Genomic DNA, 12910 nt, shown 5'->3' on the forward strand with positions numbered 1-12910 from the left:
CCCCCGGGTGCTGATGCGTTTGTTTCAGAAGCAGTAGTCATTAATTCTCCAGACTTTTCTAAGCACCCCACGGCGCCAGATACCCCAGTGGAAAGGCGCAGGACTCCCAAGGATGGTACTACAGTGTGAAGAATGGACCCTGGGTGGGTTGTGTAGGTGATGAGGTTCTTTGCACGTGCAATGGACCCCAGAGTTCCTGCAGGATTAAAAAATGGAAGCAGCTAAGGGTTCTGGGAAACCTGGGTGCCCCCAGGCAAGTCCTTTGAAGTTGCTGATTCTTCATTTTCTCTGGTGAAACCAGCGAGCTGGAACCCAGCAAAAGCTCTCAGGTTCGCCAGCGCCAACAAGCTGTGAGTTTAGAAACGTGAGGAGATATTAACAGGAACGCGATACCCCTGGGGAGCTGCAGTCCAAGCCAGGGGAAGGCCCAGAGCCAGGCCAGGCACAGGGCCAGCACTGCTCAAATGTTTCTACAATAGTATCTTTCTCGAACTCCATTGGAGACCCACGTGGGGTTCTGAAATAGGGAGGCCCCCTTTCCTGCAAGAAAGAAGTTTCTCAGAAGTCTGGAATTTATCATTTTTTAAAAATGTGAACTTGACGTTCTACTCCACAGTTTAACCTAGTTTCTTTTAATATAAAAATATTTTCCTAAATCTTTAAGCAAAGTTGATGTCCCAGGAGTACAGTGCCTATTCTGGGGCTTTCTGAAACACTACCTACAGTGTCAACTATCCCTTTTAAAGGCTTGTAAGTTAACGGGGTTTTGGCCTTTGTTTGTTTTCCTGGTATGTGGGCGGGATGGGGCCCCGGAACAGAGGTACTGCTTCTGCTTCGGGTTTGGGAGTTGGAGGGCAAAGTTTCTTAAAAGCTGAAATGAACAAGGGCACTGCCTTCCTCAGCACCTTCATTTTGCAAATTGCAAAATTTAATGGAGGGTATTAAACAAAATTGAACTGAGTAAATCTGAAGATCTAACTGACTTTGTTAAGCAATTCGTGAATTTGGGCAGCATCCCATCTAGCAACTAGAAGGGCACTGGAAGGTGTTGTACAAAATGGAAGGTTTTAATAGGAAGATGAATGAGGGAAACGAACTATTAACAAAAGAAAAAGAAGAATTTTTAGACCCAGTGTGTTCTGTTGTGGGAAAGGGAATAGCAAGTGTTTTTGTCCTACCTGTTGCCCCTTCTTTCTCTGGGGGATGGAGAGGGCCTATGTGACAGATTACTGGTGCTTGACCAGAAAAACCAGACTGATTGATTAAGATTACATTTTGGAGAGGTTGAAATTGCAGTTAGATCAGGTATTAAAGCTAGGTTTGTTATTATGGACCTTTAGCACAAGTGACACCATTTTGGACCTGTGGTTCTCACTTTAACAAGGGTATGAACTTCATTCCATAAACTCACAGGCAAGAATTGTCCCGGTGGGCAATTTTACATAATGACTTGGCTGTAGACTGATATGGGAAACTTTGAAAAACCTCTGTTTAACCTTTATTTGCCCAGGCCCCAGGCGCCCTAGAGAGAATGATGGGGCTGTCTGGGAGGGCGGGTGGCCGGATAGTGAGGACTGGAAATGAAGGGAGAGGTCCCAGGAGACTTTGACTCACCTAGCACCCCTGCTGGAAATGCTGATAGCCAGATAGTCAGTAGGTCTGGGACTAGCACCCCTGCTGATAGAACAATTGTCACATTCTGCTTCTGTATCCCGCTTTTGTCACGTGGACAGGAAGACCCCGTAGACTATATAAACCCCAAGAATCCTTTGTTCGGGGCTCAGAATTTGGAAATGACTCCTCTGGGCCCGTGCACGTTAAAACCTCGTACTCCAGAATCCCTCGGTGTCTGGTTGCTTCATTTTCCTATAACAGACCACTAGCCTCTAATCTACTGTGGGATTGAGGAGTTAGCCTCCCTCCTTCCTGGAGTTCCTAACCCCAGGGCACACAGTACCACCATGTGGGGGGAGAGGGAATCACACAGTCATTTGGTCGTCTGTCCCCAGAAAATTTGGCTGAGTTGTTTCTGCTGTCCAGGTTTATATGACTACTTCAGTTGAGCAGCTCTTTACTATTTCTGTGTTCTACAAGGGACACAGGATATTTGGGTGGAGTGGGGGTGGCTATCGTCCTATCTGCCAAAACATGCCATGCAATCATTCCTCCCGTGGTATCTCAGTTTCCTAGATGATATTACAAGGAAATAAAGCACACAGACCTCCTTCCTAGGGCCTCCCTGACCTGTCTCTCTCTCTTCCTCCCAGCCCAAGGAAATATCTTTTTCATCCTAGGAAAAATTCATCACTTTCTATGTTTCTTCCTCACACTCTGTCCTTAAGCCAGGACCACAGACCTCAAAGCTCTGGGGACCACTCGGGTAAAAAGATGGTGCTGAGACTGACGAATTGGAATGTGCATGCCCACATGCTGGTGCTTCCTCACCCAATGGAACAGAGTCACCAGAGAGTGACTGTCAGCCAGACTTTCCATTTCCTAGCTCCCCTTGCATTTAGGTGGGTCACGTGACTGGTTTCCACCAATGGAATGAAGCAGAGAATGTCACTTCAGACCAAAGAAGTCAAGCAACCATGTGTTTCTGCTCATGCTTTTTCCCATTCCACAGGCTGAAATCCAAGTCCCAAAGCCCCCCAGGGCATAGTGTGGTCACGGGGAGAAGGAGCCCTGGTCTGTGAATCACCTGCTCTGGACTTGTTATTCATGACAGAGAAATCAACTTCCTTTGTGTTATGCCACTGAAATCTGAGGAGCTGTTTGTTCCAGTGGCTCATGTTATCCCAATTAATATGCCATTCTAAATGCAGCAGCGGTAGCTCAGATCCAGCTGGTGTAGCCATGTGGGCAAACAAGGTTGCTTGAGTCATCTTAAGTTTTTGGTTTTGTTTTTTAAAGAAAAAACCAGGAACCTGGATTTTTGTGCAAAGCGTCCCAATTTTTTGAAGTCTACAAATTAAAATTTCAGAAGGCACTGTACAGATGAACATCGTGAGCGACCACACCTAGCTTTTCTGCCTTCCTGACTCAGCACATGGGCCACCAGCTCTCCAAGGACTGTTTTATAGCATCCTGCTCTTCATTCAACAAGGAGGACTCAGCTACCTGCTTGAGTAAGGAAACAGGAAAAAGGGGAAACACTGAGGGAAATGTAATTTAATCTCAGAATGTTCCGGCACCCTTGTTTATTTTGCAGTGCAGATGTATAAAGACAGCCCTGGGAACCCCTGCATTTCAGAAGGGCCTTCCCTTTTTAGTAAATCCTCATTTAGCAGTTGAAAGAAAAGCTTCTTTATGAAATATATATTTTGTCAATTTTCACAAGTGCCTCTTATCAAGGCCTTACCAGGTAGGAAAGTACAGGGCTCTGCCGCCATTTCCAGTCCGATGGTCTGTGCTGTGAGGGAGTGAGAAGAGAGGGCAGCTCTGAGCAGGGAAGAATTCGGTTTTGAATGAGGGGTGATCATTTCTGCTGCCCTTTTTGTAGCTAAAGGTCCTTTCTCCTTACTGTTCATTATTCCCAGAGAAAATGAGGAATGGGGCAAGGAAGTCATCAGAGTTTATGCAGCCAACACGAGCCCAAATCCTGTTGCATTCTTCATACTGACCCCAACAGACAGCAAAGCGATTTGTCCTTCTCACTTACTACTTTACAGCAGTTTTTTTTTTCAGCACCCTACCTTACTTTATTTTTTAAATTGTGGTAACCTATACAAAACACAAAATTTATCATTTGAGCCATTTCAAATGTATTGTTCAGTGAGAGAGCATTCACACTGTTGTGGGACCATCGCCACCATTCATCCCCAGAAACCACTCATCTTCCCAGGCTGGAACTCTGCGCCCATTAAACGCCCCTATCGCTCCCTCCCCCAGCCCCTGGCAACCACAGTCCTACCTTCTGCCTCTGGAACTGACCACTCTTAGTACCTTCTGTAAGTGGAGTCACAGAGTATTTGTCTTTTGTGACTGGCTTACATCACTTAGCACAGTGTCTTCAAAGTTCATCCATTTTACTTTAGTTTTTTTAACTTTCTTTTAAATAGACTTTATTTTTAGAGCAGTTTTAGGTTCACAGCAAAATTTTGAGGAAGTTACAGGGATTTTCCTCGATTATCAATATTCCTTCCCCACCCCCCTGAGCAGTGCATTTGTTATAATCGGTGACCCGACACTGACTGACGACACGTCATCACCCAAAGTCCACAGCTGATATTAGAGTCTCCTTGGTGTTGTGTCTTCCGTAGGTTTGGACACATGTAGCAATGACATGTGTACGCCGTTATGGTATTGTGCAGAATAGCCTACTCCCCTAAAATTCTTGTGTGGTCTGCCTATTCATCCCTACCTACCCTCTCTTGCTTCATCTTTAAATGCTCAGTATAAAGAACATTCCAAGTAAAGTCTCTAAAGGAGTCGTTTTAAGAGACGTGCTCTCTGTGGACCAGTGGGCAGAGTCGCCTGGGGGACTGCACACGGCTATTATCTCTTAAGATCCTAAAAAGATTCCGATATGGAAAGAGTATCAGCATATTTTAAACCGGAAAACGTACTTATTTTACTGCTCTTTTTTGTAAGGAGGGAACAAAACTCCTGGCACCGTTTCTTCAAGACACACTATCCATCCATGGACACACTATCCATCCATGGTCATATACATGTACATTTTGGGACCGGCCCTCTTTACCTGGGCCTCCTTGCTCCAGGGTTCTCTGTGGAAGCGTGAGATGGGCCACAAAGCACTGGCTTAGTGGCTTGTCCCACTTGCTCCAGAATCACTCGGCCAAAGTCTACGGTCCCCAGTATGGGAATCACTAAATCTAAGTTTTAGAATAACTTTTATAGTGTTAGTATCCTAGTGGTGGTTCTATTCCTTCCTTTTCGTTACAGGGGCCAGAGCAAATACTAAGAGAGGAAGGAGACAGAGCAAAGCCAGGGGGCAAGGCAGTGGAGCCAGCGCAGCTCTCAGGAAGCCCTACTTCTGCCCCCAAACCGAGTCCCAGCTCCAAAGTACCACACACACTGCCTGAGAAATAAATGGTCATTGTGCTTTGATTTATTTTTTTGGCTTATGTGTCGTATAGAAAGGTGTCAAAGATTAATAAAAAAAACAACAAGAATTCAGATTCAAAGCTGCCTTGCATGAAAGCCCTTTCTGTAATCACAGAAATGAACCGGAAGGAAAGGAAAGTGGGCAATGTGGCTGGTGGGCTGTGGCAAGGAAACCTGGGGAAGACGAGCTCATCTGTGTGTGTGCTGAACTGCAACGCCAATATTAGAACTTTTTAATGGCATAGGAATATGGTTAGTATGGGGGGAAAAGCTGCTCACCATCAGAGCAACAGATAACCATTTCTAACTACCCACAGTCCCCCCAAACAATGATTATTTCCCCACCAAGAAAACCCCACCTTGGTACTCAAACATAGACAACTTATAGTCCCAAACTTCCCAAACCCCTAACAAATGGACACTAACAGATGCATGCAGGCCCGTTCATTCATTCATTCAACAAACACAGTTGACCCTTGAACAACATGGGTTGAATTGTGCCAGCCCACTTATTCATGGATTTTTTTCTCTCAACAGTTTGAAAAAACTTTCAGATGAACCATGTAGCCTAAAACAGACAATATAAACTCACAGTATCAATAAATTCAGCATAGTACTATAAATGTATTTTCATTCTGATTTTGTCTTCTCTAGCTTACTTTACTGTAAGACTACAGTATATAATGTATAGTATACAAACTATATGTCTCTCTGACTGTTTATGGCATCAGTAAGGCTTCGGTCAACAGTAGCTTATTCATTCAGCTTTGGGGCGTCAAAGTCACATGCAGATTTTTGACTGCAAGGGAGATGGTGCCTTTAACCCTCGTGTTTTTTGAGTGTCAGCTGCACTGTATTCCTACCACCTGCCATGAATAATGCAGGCCCTGCCTTCCTGGGGCTTCTGGTGTTTGACATGTCTATATCCTTTTACATTTTTACATATTATTACAATATATAATCTTTTACGCTTGATAAACATTATCTGCTCCGTGAGTTCTGCCCTGATTTCGCTATTTGCTATCAAAATCTCCCCACACTCCTAGTGCTCTCGATTCCTCCTACTCTCTAACATTTCTCCCTCTGGTCCAAAGCAAGAACCACTGCCTGACATGCTGTTCAGTCAGGCCATTTACTATGTGTATCGTCTGCGTGGTAGGACACCATCTCTCTCGGGACAGGGCTTCCTTCTGTTTGGTTTGCTGTGTAACCAGAACAGAGCTTAGCCCCAGGGAAGCACACAGTAATGATTTGTCAAGTGAAAGAATGAATTTACAAATACTGGACCCAGAGTGATAATTCTCTGAAACAAAAAGAGTTCTCGTAAAACTGAAGTTTTTGCCTCTAGAGATAGAAAACTGCTTCCTGTTATTCATGAACTATCCTCACCCCAGTCTGCAAGGTTTCAGAGGTTTCATCTTCCCTCATTGTCATATTCAGTCTCTTTGCGCATCTGCTCTGTCTCGAAACTTTTCTGCAGTCCACCTACTTTCCTCATTCCCCAGCCACCTAGTCCAAACTTCTGTTGTCTCTTCTAAATTCTTGGACCTGGTCTCCTTGCATTCACTTTGCCCCCCTGGAATCCATTCTGCACACAGCAGCAAGTCGCCCCTTAAAAGCATCCATGGAGTATGGTAGGTCTGTAACCACCCTGCTCGAAACCCTCTAATGGCTTCCTGTTGCTACAGAAAACTACTCAGCCGCTTTCGGGTGTATGGAGTGGAACTTTATTTATGCGGGTGGACCCAGAGGAGGCAGTCCCCAAATTCTGGGCCCCGAGCTTGGGCAGGGGCTTGTTTATATGGTGTGGCATGCGGAAGCGATTTTACTAAGCCTACGTGGCAGAAGCAGGTTTACAAAAGCAAAAAAGCAAGGCTGCTGATAGGATCATACAATGTTCTTTTGTTCTTACTTCCTAGTTACCTAGTTGCTCACCCTTCCTTATCTTAGTGGCTCAGCAAAGGGACCGTGTCCTTCTGACTTGTCCCGGCTTGTCTAGGCAGGTTTCCTGCTACACCGTTACATTCAGAACAATGACTAGTGGGCCCTCGAGACCCTGCCTGACCTGGTTCTTAGTACCTCTTGGTCCAGCCCTTGACTTGTCCAACCTCCAAACTGCCCCTTCGGTCCAAGGACCCTGTCAAGCTCCTTCCTGGCCCAGCATTCTCTCCCTCCAGCCTCCCCGAAGCTGGCTCTGCCCACCCCTCCAGCTGCAGCATAGACACCACCTCCTGGCGTCTTACCTGACACCTTATTAAAAGCAGCCCCCAGCTCACTCTCCAGTTCCTCGCCGCATTTCCCAGACCATTTCTCTCATAATTTTCCAGCCTCTGAAATACTGGTGTACTTACTCATCTTCCACCCCAAAATGCACCTTCTCTGAGAGCTGAGAGGACTCCTCAGCCTCAGGCAGGGTATGTGCTTGCTATTTCAGGAGGGACTGCAGGATGGGAAGGAGGAGACAAAGGACAGTTGCTGGGAGAAAGAAATTGTGGGTGTCTGTTGTTTCTGTGGAGTTTTCTGTGATGAACATTGTCAACTTAATCTTTGTAAAAGTTGTTTGTTTAAGAGTGGGGTGAGGATAGGCATAAACCACCAAGAAACCTCGGAGATCCAGGGTGGCCACTTTGTAACTTCTGAGAGCTGGTGCCTGCCGAGGCCCATCCTCCTGCTGAGGCTGAACGGCTGGTTGCAGTCTCCAGTACTAACATGTCACCTCCTGATTAGAATTCTAGGTCAGAGCTTTCACTGACGAGTGAGGCTGCAAGTGGGAGATTGCGGAATCACGCGCTCCTAGCCAGCTGGCACCGGATCCATTAGCACTCCTCTGACTTTGCACAGCTACCCAGATTCAAGCAGGCGAGTTGCACCTTGTTGAAGGTGTGTTTTAATGGGAAAGGAGAGGTGGTCAGAGGGGAAGGGCGAGGGAGTAGTACACATTTGCTTCTCAAACTCGAGGAAGCTGGAAGGAATCTCGAAATGCCACCTAGAATCATCTACCCACACATTCTGCAAGGCATCTTCCCTCAGCATTGTCCTGGGGCGGTGAGGGGGGGGATCACATTCCCCTGCAAATCAGCCCAAAGCCATTCCCAGCTGAATGCACGGGTGGAGGCACGCAGGACTGGGGAGTGCTGGAAGAATCATCATCTTTACACCCATGCCATCTACCCTAGCATCCCTGTAACCTGGATTGCCAAAAAACCTCTTAGGTAACGTAGACTTGGTGCTTAGGTTGGCCCCGTGAGTCTCAGACCTCTAGATGTAAAACAAACTTTCCTGGGAAAATAGAGATGCTTAATGAACCCTAACCAGGTATACTGATGATGCAGAACTCGGGTGTCAGAAACTCGGAACGCATGCTACACTCGAAGGTGACAGAGGGAAGGCAACGACCATGAGTGTGCCTATGAAAAATCAAGTGAAAGGCACTTACTTTCTTTCCAACAACATGGAATTATTGCATATGTCCAAATATGATGTATTTCAGCATGGCTTACTTATGTTTTGGGGTGTTAGTTATCAAATTCGAATTGCAGATCTCAGGATTTGGGGAAACTCCTCCATTTTCTGATGAGGAAGGGGGCCCAGGGAGGGAATGTGATGCCACCGGGCTGGGCCAGTTCTTCGGTCTGTGGCTCCACAGGTGTTATCATCTCCTGCGCCCTGCTGCTGACCTCTCTTCCCACTTCAGAGAGAAAAAATAGAAACAAAAACCAGATCAAGGACTTGTGTAAGGTCACCAAGAACCTGGCCAATCAAACCCGAGGAGGTTTGGTTTGAAACCCGACCACTGCATTTCTAGTCCAGAGACCAACCATCTTACACACATTTCCCTGATTTTTAGAACAGCATGAAGATGTCCATAAAGTATATTAAATTATTGAAGAAGAGAGAAAGCCCTGAGAAACACAGCTGAACCTGAGCAGTAGATAAGATCTCGAAAGTGCAGAGTGTGAGCAGAGGAAGCAGTTGCACAAGCCAGGACGCGCAGGCCTCACCCTGCCCCCTGAGGTGCTGCCCCACCCTCAGTAAAACACTCTCCAAAGAGCAGGCAAGGGCTTCCGAGAGCGTTCGGGTGACTTTTACCCCTGTGGCTCCCCTGCCGGCCCAAGTTGGCCCCTGGCAACCTAAGCAGCCTCGGCTAAGATTTTCTGTTTTTCTTTGCAGGTCTATGGTGCCGTTTCATTCCAAGCCGCTTCTAGACGCCCTTTCCCATCTGTTCATCACCGAGTTAGCTGCTGCTGTTATCCTGGTCTTCGGTCTTTTGGCCACTGCTGAGTGCCTTAGGGACATTTTAACCATCTTTGGGAGTGTGCCTCGGGGGAGGAGCTTTCTAACCGGCTTGCAGTCTAAATTTTGAGACCTGTTTATAAGAAAACTCGGTGGTTGGGAGATTCTCTTTTCAGCCCTACTTTTTGAACTCAACATATTTGTAGACTGTTTTTCCTGGAGAAACAAACATCTGATACTGCGCCTTTGTCTTCCTAGGCCTGGTTCCACAGTGGAAACATTTATAGCATTTGTTGTCCCATAACGGTTTTCTCCTTTTAAAGTTTCCCTGAGACAGATGTAACACAGGACCACTTTCAAATGTTCAGACATTACAGAAATTCAGAATGTAGACAGAGAGTGTTCAGCTCTCAAGGCCAGTTCCAGTTTAGGTACTAAATATGTTTTTTGGATTGGTGATGACATTCACATGGTTCAAAAATCAAACACCTAAGAGATGTGCAGAGAAAATGTCCTTGTCCTCTGCTCACCGAGGTCCCCTGCCACCTCCTCTAGTGGCCATGTCGGTCAGCTGCTTTCGTATGTTTCCCTAGTTCTCTTAGCAAATACAAGAAATACAAATACATATTTTCTCCTCCCTCCCTTTTATACAAAAGGCAGCATACCATATACACTCCCATGCACTTTGTGCTGTTACTGTACATAACAGATAGTAAGCAAACTTTTATTTAGAATGTAAAGAAGCCAGAAATAAAAGGTCATATGCACATTTTTGCATACCTGTAGACAAGCATGCACACACACACACACACACACACACACACACACACACACACACACTTTCCTTGTTATAACTAAGCAGATAAATTAATCAGGCCAATAATTATTCAGCTTATTCCTCTTCCTCTACTTGGACTTAGGAAGACAAACCAGTGAGAAGATCCGATGTTCTGTTTCTGGTGTAACGGTTGTGAATGAGAAGACCCCGTTTGATACAGTAACAGAAGGTGGGGCAGCTGAGCCCATGTGAGAGCCGGAACTGCTCAGGTTCGTGTCTTGCTTGTTCAGAAGACATTGTGAGACCCAGCTCTTTAGGGCCCACCAAGACTGGGGATGCCTCTTCTCCTGGAGAACTCTACTCTGATTCTTTTTATCACCGGAAAACAGAAGCTGGAGAATGGGCTTCTTTGTTCTCTCTTAAACCCAATGTCAGAACAAACACGGAACTCACCATCTGCCTGAGAGTGAGACTTTCCAATAGTCCAGACAGTCCTAGGGTCCAGCGTTCTGGTCAAGCTCACTCCCTAACAGGCGGTGAACCTGTTTTCAGCAGATTTTGCTGAGAAGTTTAGCCAAGCCTCTGAAAGCATAATTATTCCAAGAAATTTTTTGATCCTGTTGTTACTTCTCCCCACCCAAGAGCTAAAATTTCACGGAGTCAACCAACCACTATCTTCTTTAACTTTTTATGGAGAATGGTGCTCACACATATGCACACAAATTTCAAAGGCACGAAGCAAGCATGTTTTTCAGAGACTTAGCCTTTTCGAAAGAGACCACGTTATGCTCCTTCCTCACCACACAGAGAAGCTATTCCCTGAGGGAAGCACAGAGACCCTCATGTATTCTGTTTCAGAACCATAGTCATTGTTCTGTTAAGAGTTCCCAGGCTGTTAAAAGGATCTTACGTGGTTAGGCTGGGGGAATACATGGGACATTTTTCCTAGCGTCTTCCATAATAGCAACTCAAACCATTCTTCAAACAGCAGAACTCTGCTCCTGGGCACACATCCCTTCTACGTTTGGCCACTGTCATCCTGTGATAAAACATCAGCTAGCGACAGCATGCAATCTTTTAAAAAATACACATGGACAATTTGAAATTCTTTCTTTTGCTTTCTTTATGCCTATCCTGCCAATAAGTAGATATTTTCTTTCCTCAATATGTGAGTGCTCAGTATAACTGGGGAGATATAGGGTACACTGTTGTTCCTGTCAGTGCCAGCTCAGGAGGGTCCCCAGGTTAAACCATGTTTAAGAAGTGAGCACGACTCGAGCAAAGAACTGAAGGCAGAATTGGGGGCAAAATCACGAGAAGACTCAGTAGCATAAATCAAATTGGCACTCAGGTGTCTGAAAGAGCAGAGGGCTGCAGGTGCCCTTTGGATCGTGTGATCTAGCCCAGGGGTGTCAAACTCATTTTCACCAGGGGCCACATCAACCTCAGCGTTGCCTTCAAAGGGCAGAATGTCATTTTAGGATTGTATAAATGGAACTGTTCCTTAACTAGGGGCGAGGAGCTCAGCACGGCCTCTGGGTAGAAACAGGGTGCCTTGCCCGGCAGGATAAAACATGCTGGAGGGCTGGATTCGGCCTGCGGGCCTTGTGTCTGCCACCTGTGATCTAGCCCATCATTTTACAGACAATTAGAAAGTAACTCATCCAAGATCACACAGAACAATAATGGTAAGAGCAGAAACCAGATCGCTCTCCTTTGCTCCCGTGTTCCAGATACCTTTCCCTGCTACGCCTGTTTTCTCCTGAAGGGAAGGCAGCAGCCTGGTGCTGGCACCAGTCCATCTTCAGAGGGTAGCCCGTCACCTTAGGTGCTGGGAGCACTTACACACCTCCCCGGACTTTTTCAGTTGCAAGGGTCAGACATTCGGCTCCAATCAGCTCACACAGAGGGGAAGGGAATCCATTCATGACACCTGGAGCCAAACATCAGGACAGGCAGACGGGGTAAGGCTCCACTTCCGGGACAGCCTGGACAGAATCCCTGCATGCTGTGAGGTGTGCACTCGTGTATGTCTCTGTCTCCTGTCACTGCATCCTGTCATTCTCTCAGCCAGGCTTTCTCCTGAGGCCTGAAACCATGGCCAGGGGCTGTCCCATCTTTGCCAGAGAGAAGGAGAAACCCTCTTTCCTTGTTTCTAGTTCAAACATCATCAGGGAAGGACTCCAGGGCCTTTGGGTCTCACCTCTTCCTGCTTTCAGGGACACAGGGCAATGGGATTGGCAGCGTCTACTGGACCCCCGATAGTGAGGTGAGGCGGGACTAGTGCAACCCAATAAGGGATACTCTAGGCAAAAGAAAGACAAAGATCTGGAAAGGCAAACTCTACTCCCCTCAGCTGCCCCCTCCCTTATGCAGCTCGGCCAGGTGACCTCACCTTAACTCCTGCCGATGTTCAGATCCTTAGCTGACGTACGTTGTCTCCCAGACATTCCAGTTCACGACCCGTGCAGGCAGACTATTTAGAATGAGCTACCAGCACAGCAGAAATCCAAGTTTTAACAGCAGGTCAACGATTAACATTTTATCCTGTACCATAGTGCTAGATGATACTGCAAAACAAACATGTTTTTATTCTAAAATCACTGAATCCTTATTGCTGCAAATTGCATGTGACCTTAAATGGCGGGACTCAGGAGACCATAAACTATTGGGAAATATTTATTATGCAAGAATACTTTATCATCCTGGAGATTCAGGGGGAAAAAAACTTGTTTTTCCTGCACTTCCTGTTGTTTGGTCTCACCTGGAAGTTCTGATTTATTAGTTTTATTCTTCCGAGCTTGAACAACTCAGAAGAAATATCTCGTCCTT

This window comes from Artibeus jamaicensis, unplaced genomic scaffold (assembly GCF_021234435.1).
Source record: "Artibeus jamaicensis isolate MK-2021 breed Jamaican fruit bat unplaced genomic scaffold, CSHL_Jam_final scaffold_1964, whole genome shotgun sequence".
Taxonomy (NCBI): domain Eukaryota; kingdom Metazoa; phylum Chordata; class Mammalia; order Chiroptera; family Phyllostomidae; genus Artibeus; species Artibeus jamaicensis.